The sequence below is a fragment of the Misgurnus anguillicaudatus genome, chromosome 12, assembly GCF_027580225.2.
Source record: "Misgurnus anguillicaudatus chromosome 12, ASM2758022v2, whole genome shotgun sequence".
NCBI lineage: Eukaryota > Metazoa > Chordata > Actinopteri > Cypriniformes > Cobitidae > Misgurnus > Misgurnus anguillicaudatus.
In genome coordinates, this window is record NC_073348.2 from 5,946,861 (window position 1) to 5,958,226 (window position 11,366).

Genomic DNA, 11,366 nt, shown 5'->3' on the forward strand with positions numbered 1-11,366 from the left:
ATTTTCAACAAACTTTTTGCACTTTTCTACATTTAACTTCCTTAAGCATTGATATTTCTTTTTTCACTTCTTCATTTACCTAAAATCTAAAATCATTAGCGGTCCTAAATTATTCAGAATCATAACCTATAATTCGATCACACACATACAATTAGCGATCCCCGGGGATTCAAATTGCAATACAACAATGCAACAATACAACTTTCGATTCACAGATAAAAAAATCACTCAATGTGCCTACTTCAGCGTACAACTGGTTTGTTAACACCGCTAGATTTCCAGCACACTGAGCACATCACAAACATATACACAGCAAATAACGCAGCAAAAACACAGCAAAAATACAGTAGAATAAACACTTCAGGGTTTATTCTCAACAATTTCTCAGTAAACACTTCTGGGTTTACAACACTCAGTAAATACTTCAGGGTTTACTATCAACAGGGTAATACTTCAGGATTCCCTTAAAAAAAAAACCTGAATAACCACTTCAGGGTCTATTCTTTCAGTAAACACTTCAGGGTTTACTTTTGGGGCGATACTTCAGGATCCCCTAGTCTTATTTCAAAACAAAATCAATAAAAAAACAGAATAAACACTTCACTACAGTAAAATAAAAAATTTCGGGATTTTAGCTCTTGGGGACTCTAACCCTCTGGCTGTTCGACTGTTATTTGGGACTCTAACCCATACAAATTGGGGACTCTAACCACCAATCCAGCTTCTGGGGCCTCTAACCCTCAGCTGTTCAACAGTTCCCGGGGCCTCTAACCCACGATTATTGGATAAACACTTCATCAGTAAATTTGAATTTCGGGATTTTAGCTCTTGGGGCCTCTAACCGTCTTTTGGCTTTTCGACTGTTATCTGGGACTCTAACCCATACAAATTGGGGACTCTAACCACCAATCCAGCTTCTGGGGCCTCTAACCCACGATTATTGGGGCCTCTAACCACCAATTAAAATACCAATAAAGCAACTTACCCAATTCACTGCGCCTGATTTGTGTCTTGCTTCGAATTCCGTCAATCCGGGATCATCAGCAGAGGAAACCTAAATGCCGGCCTGGCGAGGAATTCTCACCTCCCAGGGCTTTGCTTCGAACTCTTAGACGAATTCGGCCGACGTCGGGCTTCGGCTTGTCTCCTCCACTGCTGATCTCCGGGTATGTTGGAATCCGGCTTGAAGGACCAAAATGTTAGGTTTATTCAAATTACCTTAACAATAATTAAGACACGTCAGACCAAGAATTCAGGTTTAAATCACTCGCGAGGGAAAGAACCAGAGAGATTTCTCATCAAGAAATACTCAAGCTGTCTCTCTCCGATTCTTTGTCTGCAAGCTCTTTTTATAAGATGGGTTGACACCCAAAAAGATAAGTGCAAGACAACATACGTCATGGATTTTTAACACATACACACACACATCTGAAAACATCCAAAAAACCAGACATAGGTAAGAGCTGAGTTTGAAACAGATAAACAACTTTCCACTAGGGGTTGCACGGTTCATGAAAAAAATCCGAACCGTTCGGTTCGCTTGTCTCGGTTCGGAGCGTGTGTGAACCGCCCGGTTCGACGGTTCATGGCATGCGCATGCTCAATGTAGTTTTGTGCCCTGTACGTGACCTCAGATAGCATTTTTCCCTTTCGCGCGAAAGAAGAGTTGACTGGTGTGGAGAGTGAGTGGTGCAGATTAAATTTCGTATTAAAATGGCAAGTGGGAGAGAAAATGAAGACTGCCCGGAGTTAGAGGATGCACCAGCGTCGTATAAGTCTGGTGTGTGGGAACATTTTGGATTTAATGTTACCAGTGATGACAGCGGGAAAAAACAATTGATAAAACTGCGACTGTGTGCAAGTATTGTAAAACACGCATTCAATATGCTAATGGAAACACTTCGAATATGTCAGTTCATCTGAGAAGACATCACCCCAATGTGTCTGTAGACAGCGTAAGGAGGAGAGAGCCGGTAAGGAAACAACTTTTACTCTCTGCAGCATTTAAGCAGCCTCTCGGCGATAAATCAGACAGGGCAACAGCCATAACTAAAGCGTTGGGGATGTTTATAGCAAAAGATATGCAGCCATACAGCGTGATTGAGGATGAAGGATTTCGTCAGCTGATAAAAGTACTCGAGCCGCGGTACAATATTCCCTCCCCCCGGCACTTCGGCACCGCTGTAATTCCAAAACTGTATGATGAGACACGAGGCGAAATTCTAAAAGAATTGTCCGCCACTGCTCACGTAGCGCTCAATACGGATGGATGGACCTCTAGGGCCACTGAAAGTTTCCTCACGGCATCCTCCTTGTCACAGCAGTCTGTTTCAAAATTTGGGCTACCCAATAAACTTTCACCAGTAACAAGTTTGTGGGCGGGCCTGGGGCTACCTTTTTTTTCTTCACTTCGTCAAAAAAAACCAAGCAAAAACCTGAACAATTATTTTCAAGCGGCGTGGACGGATATGGGGCTTCCAGGTAGCCCCACGTTTACAGATCTCCGGTCCGCCATTGCGACCCATGTAAGTTGTGGGGCCCCTGGGTTTGAACTTCTGTTTGTTTGCGTGTTTAACATGTCTAACGTCCTCTTTTCTTAATTTTCTCTTTGCAGGCACGGAACACGGCCGACACGGAGAGCCGAACCAAGATGGCCCGTTTCATGTGCCACGATACGCGCACGGCAGACAAATTTTATGCCTGCAATCTGTCAGCGAAGCAGGCGTGGGAGCATCGTAAGATCTTTGAGATGGCGCTGGAGGGGCCGGATGCCACACCAGAAAAGCCGGTCGAGAGCAGGCCAAAAAAGGCATCCGGGAAGCGGCGTGCTGCGATGGTACAGCACGACTCCGAGTCGATGTCCTCGGCGACGACGACCGAGGACGAAGACGAGCCGTTGTTGCAGGAGTCTGACGTGTCTGCATTGGAGTCTGACGAGGTGGGTTTGTCACCTGTCCTGTCCATTGTAAATTGTACATCCTGTCAGTTGCTAACCTGTCTCTCTCTCTCTCTCTTCAACAGTCTAACTCGGAAGACCACAGGGCTGGACCATCGGCGAATGCGCAGTGTAGAAATGTGACGGTGACACTGACGCCACTGAAAAGGAACCCACATAAAAGGAGCATCCAGAAGGTGATGAAAAGCCCCTCCAGCGCCAAATCGACACCAGGGATACCGAAACGTGCAAAGGTCCAAAAGGTCTTCACTCCACAGGCCATTGCCAAGGCAAAGGTGGCCCAGAAAAAGGTGAAGAACATGCTGAAGAAGCGTTCACAGAAAAAGAAGTGAGATTTTTGGACTGTTCTACCCTGTTATGCCCCGTTCTGCCCCATTCTTACCCATCTGCGTTCTGAACTGTTCTGCCCCGTTTTTTTCGTCGTTTTTAACTGTTTTGCCCCGTTCTTTCCCCCGTTGCAAATGTGCCCCGTTCTGCATCGTTCTTTCACCGTTGTTTACTGTTTTGCCCCGTTCTTTCTGCGTTGTGAACTGTTCTGCCCCGTTCTGCCCCAATGTGCCCCGTTCTGCCCCCTTTTGCCCCGTTCTGCATTTTTTTAAATTGTTGCTGTTGATGATGCTGTTGCTGTTGTTGCTTCCTGTTGTGTTTTTTAATAAATGAAATCTTAAGTGTTGAAACTTGTCTCTGAGTTGCTTTATTCTCCTATGTTACTGGTGAAAGTTTGGGTAGCCCAAAATATTAAGGGAAACTTATGGTAAACTTAAAATTCTAGTCTAACTTTTTAAGGTAAACTTAAAATTTTAGTCTAACTTTTTAATATGTAAATAGTTTCAAATTTTAAGGTAAACTTAAGGTAAACTTAAAATTCTAGTCTAACTTTTTAAGGTAAACTTAAAATTCTAGTCTAACTTTTTAATATGTAAATAGTTTCAAATTTGATGTGCATGAACATTATGCACAGATGACAAACATTAAAAAGGCTTAATGTGTGTCATATGTGCATAATGTGCATGCAGGGCCTGTGTTCACACTGTGTGTCATATGTGTATAATGTGCATACAGGGCCTGCATGCACACTGTGACCTTTAACCTTCATAATCTAAAGTGATAAAAGCATGATTAATGTGTGTCATATGTGCTTAATGTGCAGACAGGGCCTGTGAGCACACTGTGACCTTTAATAAAGCTTTAATCCCTTTAGATCATAGAGGTTAAAGTGTGTCATATGTGCACAATGTGCATGCAGGGCCTGTGTTCACACTGTGTATCATATGTGCTTAATGTTCAAACAGGGCCTGTGTTCACACTGTGACCTTTAATGATGCTTTTACCCCTTAAGGTCAAAGAGGTTAAAGTGTGTCATATGTGCTTAATGTGCATGCAGGGCCTGTGTTCACACTGTGTGTCATATGTGCTTAATGTGCAGACAGGGCCTGTGAGCACACTGTGACCTTTAACCTCTATGATCTAAATGGATAAAAGCAGTATTAATGTGTGTCATGTGTGCATACAAGGCCTGTGCACACAATCTTTGTCATATGTGCATTATTATACTTTATGATTAGACATTAGAAAAGTACATTACATATATAAACCCATGTAAAATGCATGGTTTTCTAATGCACTAGAGTCAGGAAAGAGTTAAAAGTTTCTCTGAGCAAGATATTTGTAAATATGCCTTCTCTGGCAGACGTAACAAATTTGTGTTAAAGCACATGTCATTTGAATGCTGCAGTCATGCCACATGTAAGTCTCTTTTAAATCTCTTTCAAATGTAATGTTTTGCACTAATTATAGTCTTTTTACATCATGTAATGTGCATGTACATGTGCCATCCACAATTAACTATGTGCTTGTGTCTTTTACATGTGCCATTTACATTTAACATTTCAGATGTTAAAGGATGTGTGTTTGCACTCTCACTTTTGTATTTTACAGCATCAGTGGCAGTCCTGCATCCATGTGAGCTGACTTTTACCTTTGACCTTTGCATTGTAGCTATGTGCTTGTGTGTTTTGCAGGTTTTATTCACATTTAACACCCTCAGATGTTAAAGCATGTGTGTTTGCACTCTCACCTTTGTCTTTTACATTGTCTGTGGTAGACCTGCATCCATGTGAACTGACTTTGACCTTTGACATTTGCACTGTACCTATGTGCTTGTGTGTTTTGCAGGTTTTATTCACATTTAACACTCTCAGATGTTAAAGCATGTGTGTTTGCAGTCTCACTTTTGTATTTTACAGCATCAGTGGCAGGCCTGCATCCGTGTGAGCTGACTTTGACTTTTGGCCTTTGCATTGTACCTATGTGCTTGTGTGTTTTGCAAGTTTTATTCACATTTACCACTCTCAGACGTTAAAGCATGTGGTTTTGCAGTCTCACACCTGTCTTTTACGCCGTCTGTGGTAGGCCTCGCATGCACATGAGCTGACTTTGACCTCTGGCCTTTGCATTGTACCTTTGTGCTTGTGTCTTTTGCATGTGCCATCCACATTTAACACTCTCCGATGTTAAAGCATGTGTGTTTGCAGTCTCACATTTGTCTTTTACATCATCTGTGGTAGGCCTTGCATCCAGGTGAGCTTACTTTGACCTCTGACCTTTGAATTGTAAGTATATGCTTGTGTCTTTTGCATGTGCCATCCACATTTAACACTCTCAGATGTTAAAGCATGTGGTTTTGCAGTCTCACACTTGTCTTTTACGCCATCTGTGGTAGGCCTTGCATCCAGGTGAGCTTACTTTGACCTCTTACCTTTGAATTGTAAGTATATGCTTGTGTCTTTTGCATGTGCCATCCACATTTAACACTCTCAGATGTTAAAGCATGTGGTTTTGCAGTCTCACACTTGTCTTTTAAATCATCTGTGGTAGGCCTCGCATCCACGTGAGCTGACTTTGACCTCTGGCCTTTGCATTGTACCTATGTGCTTTTGTCTTTTACATGTGCCATCCACATTTAACACTCTCAGAGGTTAATGCATGTGTGTTTGCAGTCTCACATTTGTATTTTACAGCATCAGTGGCAGGCCTGCATCCATATGAGCTGACTTTGACCTCTGGCCTTTGCATTGTACCTATGTGCTTGTGAGCTAAATTTGACCTTTTAACGTTGCATTTTTAAGGCAGAAGTATCTACACTGTCCTTGTCCTTGCTTTTACATGCTTAATAGACAATGTCAAGTGATTTCCTTTCTCTTTTTTTTTCTTCACCAGACCCCTAAATCTGAGTGCCCACTGTGCAACAAGCACATAGTCAATTTTAAACAGCACCTGCGGGTGACCCACAAAATTGAGAATGTACAGGAGTGCCAGCTGTGGCAAAAGTTGGCAAGGGGCAGGGTTGTCCTTGGTGATCAAACCTGCCCCTTGTGCAACAAATACTATAAATGTTTCGAGAAACATTTATATAAATATCATGAAGATATGTCTGTAAGTAATTTGTGTTAGACATTTAATTAATTATTTGTGCTCAATGAAACTGTTACTCAACAAGGTTATTTTTCTCCTTTTCAGACCAATGAGAAGGCTCAAATTATAAAAAAAATGGAGTGGGGGGTCACCATGAGGGCCTTGGCGGAGCTGGCGGCCAGCAAACCTGCCATCCCCATGGTGACCCTAGTGGAGCTGCAGGAGAGTGCAAGTAGGTCCTAGATTTTTACTGAAGTCTTGATGCTGCTCCACAACTCTCCTATAACATGCAATTAAACTGATCTGTGTCTCTCTTGCTTTTCCAGTTGAGCAAAACGATGACCCACCTGCCTCCACCACTCCAGCTCCCCCGCCATGTCCCATCCCTGCCTCCACCGCTCCAGCTCCCCCGCATTGTCCCATCCCTGCCTTCACCACTCCAGCTCCCCCTCCATGTCCCATCCCTGCCACAATTGAAGCCGGCCCCACTGTCACCTTCCCACATGCCACCTTTTCCCTCAGCCCCACTGTCACCTCCCCAACTCCCACCTCTCCCTTGAGCCCCAGTCTTGATTTGGACATTTCTTTCTCCCCCTTTCCTGAATTTCCTCCAACTTGCTCTCCTGCTCCTCCAACCCCCCTCTTCAACCCGTCCTTAATGGCATTGTTACCTTGTGACTATTATATGCAGAGGGCCCCCTCTCCTATTACAAGGGAGGAGGCAGACCTCATCGAGGAGCTGCTGGGTAAGTCTTACGTGACAAGTGTAATCTTAGCGAGGGTACAATGTTCCATTCTAGCCTAAAAATTAAACCATTGCTTTGTTTTATTGAAGGAATCACTTGTGATGTGGGGAACCCGAATCAAGGCTTCGAGGAGCAACAACGTAGGTGTTCAATTGTGGACTCTGTATTTCCGCTGCATGAAGAACTCAGTGGCATAACTAACTTTTCTTCTTCCTTTCAGAACAAGACATGGCGAAAGAGGTCTCGAGCACTCTGGGTTTTAGTTTTTTGAAGGACATTGATTTTTAAATAAATTAATTCAATTTAATGTATTTTGATCTGTGTTTTTTATTGTAAATAGTTTTTAAAATTATTATGTTCTTATTTTTTAATGTTCTTGTTTTATTAATTATTAATTAATGTTAAAGTTTTTTGTATTATTCTTGATCACATTTTGTAAATAGTTTTTTATCATATATTAATTTTTATAATAAAATAAAATGGCATTAAATTTGTTATGACAATTAAATGTTTAAAATTTTTAAAAATGAATAAAAATAAATAAATAAAAGAGTTCTTTTTGAAAGCCTTGTCTCATTCATATGGAGAGCCAATTTACTCAAAATTAAATCAATAAATAAATCTTGAAATAATTAAATAAATCGTTAAATATATAATGAAATTGTTAATTAAATGTAAATAAATAAATAAATGTTGAAATACTTAAATAAATGTTTAAATATATAATGAAATTGTAAATTGTATCTATTTATTTATTTAAATACATATTTAATATTATGTCTTTTTTCTTTTTGATGTGCCTCAATATACATTTATGGATTTGCTTTGGGACCTTTTTCATTTAAGAACCAGCAAAAGCCAATCAAAGTAGGAGGGCGTAGTCAGCACGTCTCTAAGATGTTCTGATTGGCTCAAAGTGTCAAACCAGTCCAAAGTAATCGAGAGGGGTATCTGATCACAGGATTTCGACTCGACGTGTGCCTTGCGCGCTGATTCTGGTGGAAGAGAAAACTGCGGAAATAAAACGAAACATTCAACGTGGAGACATTATTGTTTATGGAGTACCGTAGTAAGCTAAACAAGCCATTAAAAACGAACAGGCTGGATCATCCAGAATTCTTCTTCATTTTATGTCAGGTATTTTATGTCAATGGTTTTCTCCACTGTTTATCACACACACACATGCAAAATATGTGATGTAGTTAAGAACGATCATTTAGATGCAAATGCAATTCTGTCTTCTCTGTTGGCTATTAAATAATTGTAAACAAACATCATTGACCTCCGTTAGCATTAGCAAGTCAAACTAAGCAATCCAAATTGTTCAAACAGTATATGACATCATTCAGTTCATTCAATAAACGGGACAAATGATAATTTGTGTGTGACACATACTCTACACTATAGACATTATATACGTAGACACCTCGTAGACTGAGCTGCCTATTGGAGCAGACGTATCTCGCTGCCGCCATCTTGGATGGGTCTCCAGTGCGCTCCCTTGCATTCATTTCTAATGAGGAATAATCATAACTCCCCTATTTTTACCGGATTTTCACACGGTTTGAGTTGTTATAAGCGGCAGAGATTTAGTTATGATACAGGACGCTGTCACACATTAAAAAATACTGTTTTCATGCTAAAATACTTTGTATTATGCTCTTTAAGAATGGCATATTGACAGAGGCAGACACTACATAAAAGTACATTTTCAAGTATCTGTATTTTATCAGTGTTTTTCTTTGGAAAACTTATATTCCAAAGCATATTATCATAATTTTTACTCCACTACATTTCATAGTTTCAAGTTTTTGGTTTATATTTAATATTTCAGTACATTAAACATCTACTTTTTTACTTTTACTTAAAAAGTACTTTTTAGTACTTTTACTCAAGAAAAGTAAAAGTACACAAATTTTATGTAATTATTACGTAATTAGGTATTTTATGTAATTAGGTATTAAAGAGTAACTAAACCCTTAAAGCAAATTTTTTTAGTTAATGATCTGTAAGAATGATGTTTTATTAGTGCTGTTCATTGATTTTAGTAAGTTTTTTGACATTTGGATATAAAGTGTTTCAATACTATAATATATGGTGTAAAAACGTCTGGGTGCTGCCCTCTTCAGGTTGAACGGTGGGTACTGCAGTTGAATTTTCCTATTGGATGTTGTGTCCAAAAAGTAACTCGTGACGTAAGCAGGTTCAAGCTCACCACGCCCTTGTTACGATCTCACCTTACGAGCTAAGTTCGTCCCCTCTATCTCCGTTGGGATCTGCCCACATTTCTTGCATTTTTTCAAATATTGCCAGTGGGTGGAGTCAGGCTCTGGCCAGGGGTTTAGTTACGCTTTAAATTAATTTTAATATGAATGAATTGAGAATGAATTGGCTGTGAGAATTTTCATTACAAAATAGCGGTCGCGCTACTGAAGCGCCATCTAGTGGCTGTTGCTAAAAACCAATCAGAGTTTCCCCTCTTGTTCTTCTATACTCGTTGCTACAGAGTTTTGACGACTCTGTCACAACAAAACCCTCCCGTTTTATAGCAACTTCCCATTGCCTCCTCATGCCTGTATCACAGGGAAACCTTAAAATGTGAAGCAAAAACAGCGAGAGATCATGTGAGAGAGTACCAGTTCCTGCTGAACATTGACATAATATTATAAATAATAATGTAAAATAACCAAAATGATTGTTCAATCTTACGTGTGAAATGTAATCCCATGTGATCTGGGATCAATACTGCGCCGGTTATTGCAACCGTAAGCTGCACATAATACGGGCATATGGCTTTCTTTCCGTTAACCCCGATTGACTCTGATGCTGGGTACAGTGAGAAGACCCATCCAATATGGCGCCGACGCTTGATGCGTTCCAGCACGTCATGAGGTGTCTACGTATATAATGTCTATGCTCTAGTCTACACTATAACAGAGCTCAATTTTAGATAAACCTTGAGATCACATAATGTCATTGGCACTGCAACATAACGGCTAAAAATGTCTTACAGGGGAGACATCCACTGATTCAAAAAGTCCAGACTTCGTTTCCATGTTGTCCCCCTTTTAAATGCAGTATATGGAAGTTCGAAAAATTGGACAGGTAACCTTTTTCCTTGATTTTCTAACATTTTACATGACCAAATGATGATAGATATAGTGAGATATTTCTTGGTCCTTATTTGTTTTGGTTATAGGTTTAGTGAGAAGAGAAAGAGGACTGACAGACTCAAGAAGCTGTGGTTGGCTCCACAGTGAAACTGCTTTATCTGTCAGCCAGAGAGAACTTGCAGAGAGAGAGCCTCTAGTCTGTCAAGAGGAGCTTTGTACATACATAGAGGAGTTTCACACATGCCTGCTAACCCAGGGACCCTCTCTATTTGTGATAATGCAGAGTCACAATAATTTGACCCTTTTTGCTCAATTAATTAGTACCAAAGGTGCAATCAGCTGGTCTAACATTTATACACTTATGATAAATAAAATGATCAATGTTGCACTGGACCTGCAAAATGCTGTAATCATTTATATATCATGTAGTATTGTAAATCCTTTTTGGCAATTTTTCTCATGATCTACAGCCATCTACAGTGAACTCAAAGTCCATCTTCTGACAAAGTGTAACAACTTGCACATAAAAAGCAACACAACTCAAAGGACAGAAAGATCAGCTGAGTGAGGGACTGGACAGCTGGACGTTTTTTTCTTTCAGCTCAATCAGAAACAATGCATAACAGTTACTTTTCTTTACTGGTCTGACCACTATATGCATTAGTGATGGAAAGATTGCCTGATTCGCTCGGTGAATCGGCATAAGAGGTTGCAATGCATAAAAACTGTGCATCTGATACAAATTTGCATATGCATTGCGATGCATCGTTTCTAATGTATTGCATCAGTAAAAACAGATTTATGTATGTATAATTATTAGTAGACGCACAATTTATTATTTAGAAACTGACCAAAAGATTGCTTTCTTCTCTCGAAACTGTTGCTACGTCCTGCAACACTACGGAAACCGATCATGAAAGTCAGATAAAGCATAAGACGCAAAATGGAGTTTAAATGATATGGACTCTAAATGAGTCAAGTGCTATAGATTTGAGTAAGCAGCAGAAGGAAATTGAAGGCTGTAGATAAAATGCAGAATGTAGTTTTATTTATTAGGTAATCTAGTGCAGTGATTCCCAACCGGGGGTACGCGTACCCCAGGGGGTACGTGAAGAGTTTCCAGGGGGTACGCGAAAA

The 11,366-nt window shown here is 40.3% G+C and overlaps 2 long non-coding RNA genes across 2 annotated transcripts; one reads left to right on the top strand and one right to left on the bottom strand.

Moving 5' to 3' along the window:
- Positions 1-264: 264 nt before the first annotated feature.
- LOC141368960 (uncharacterized) lies at positions 265-1,212 on the bottom strand. Its single transcript, XR_012372376.1, has 2 exons — positions 925-1,212; positions 265-765 (listed from the first exon to the last, which is right to left on the bottom strand). It is a non-coding gene; the product is annotated as an uncharacterized lncRNA (long non-coding RNA).
- Positions 1,213-4,500: 3,288 nt separating this feature from the next.
- LOC141369140 (uncharacterized) lies at positions 4,501-7,532 on the top strand. The gene is made up of 3 exons (XR_012372701.1): positions 4,501-7,116; positions 7,206-7,256; positions 7,337-7,532. It is a non-coding gene; the product is annotated as an uncharacterized lncRNA (long non-coding RNA).
- The last annotated feature ends 3,834 nt before the right edge of the window (positions 7,533-11,366 follow it).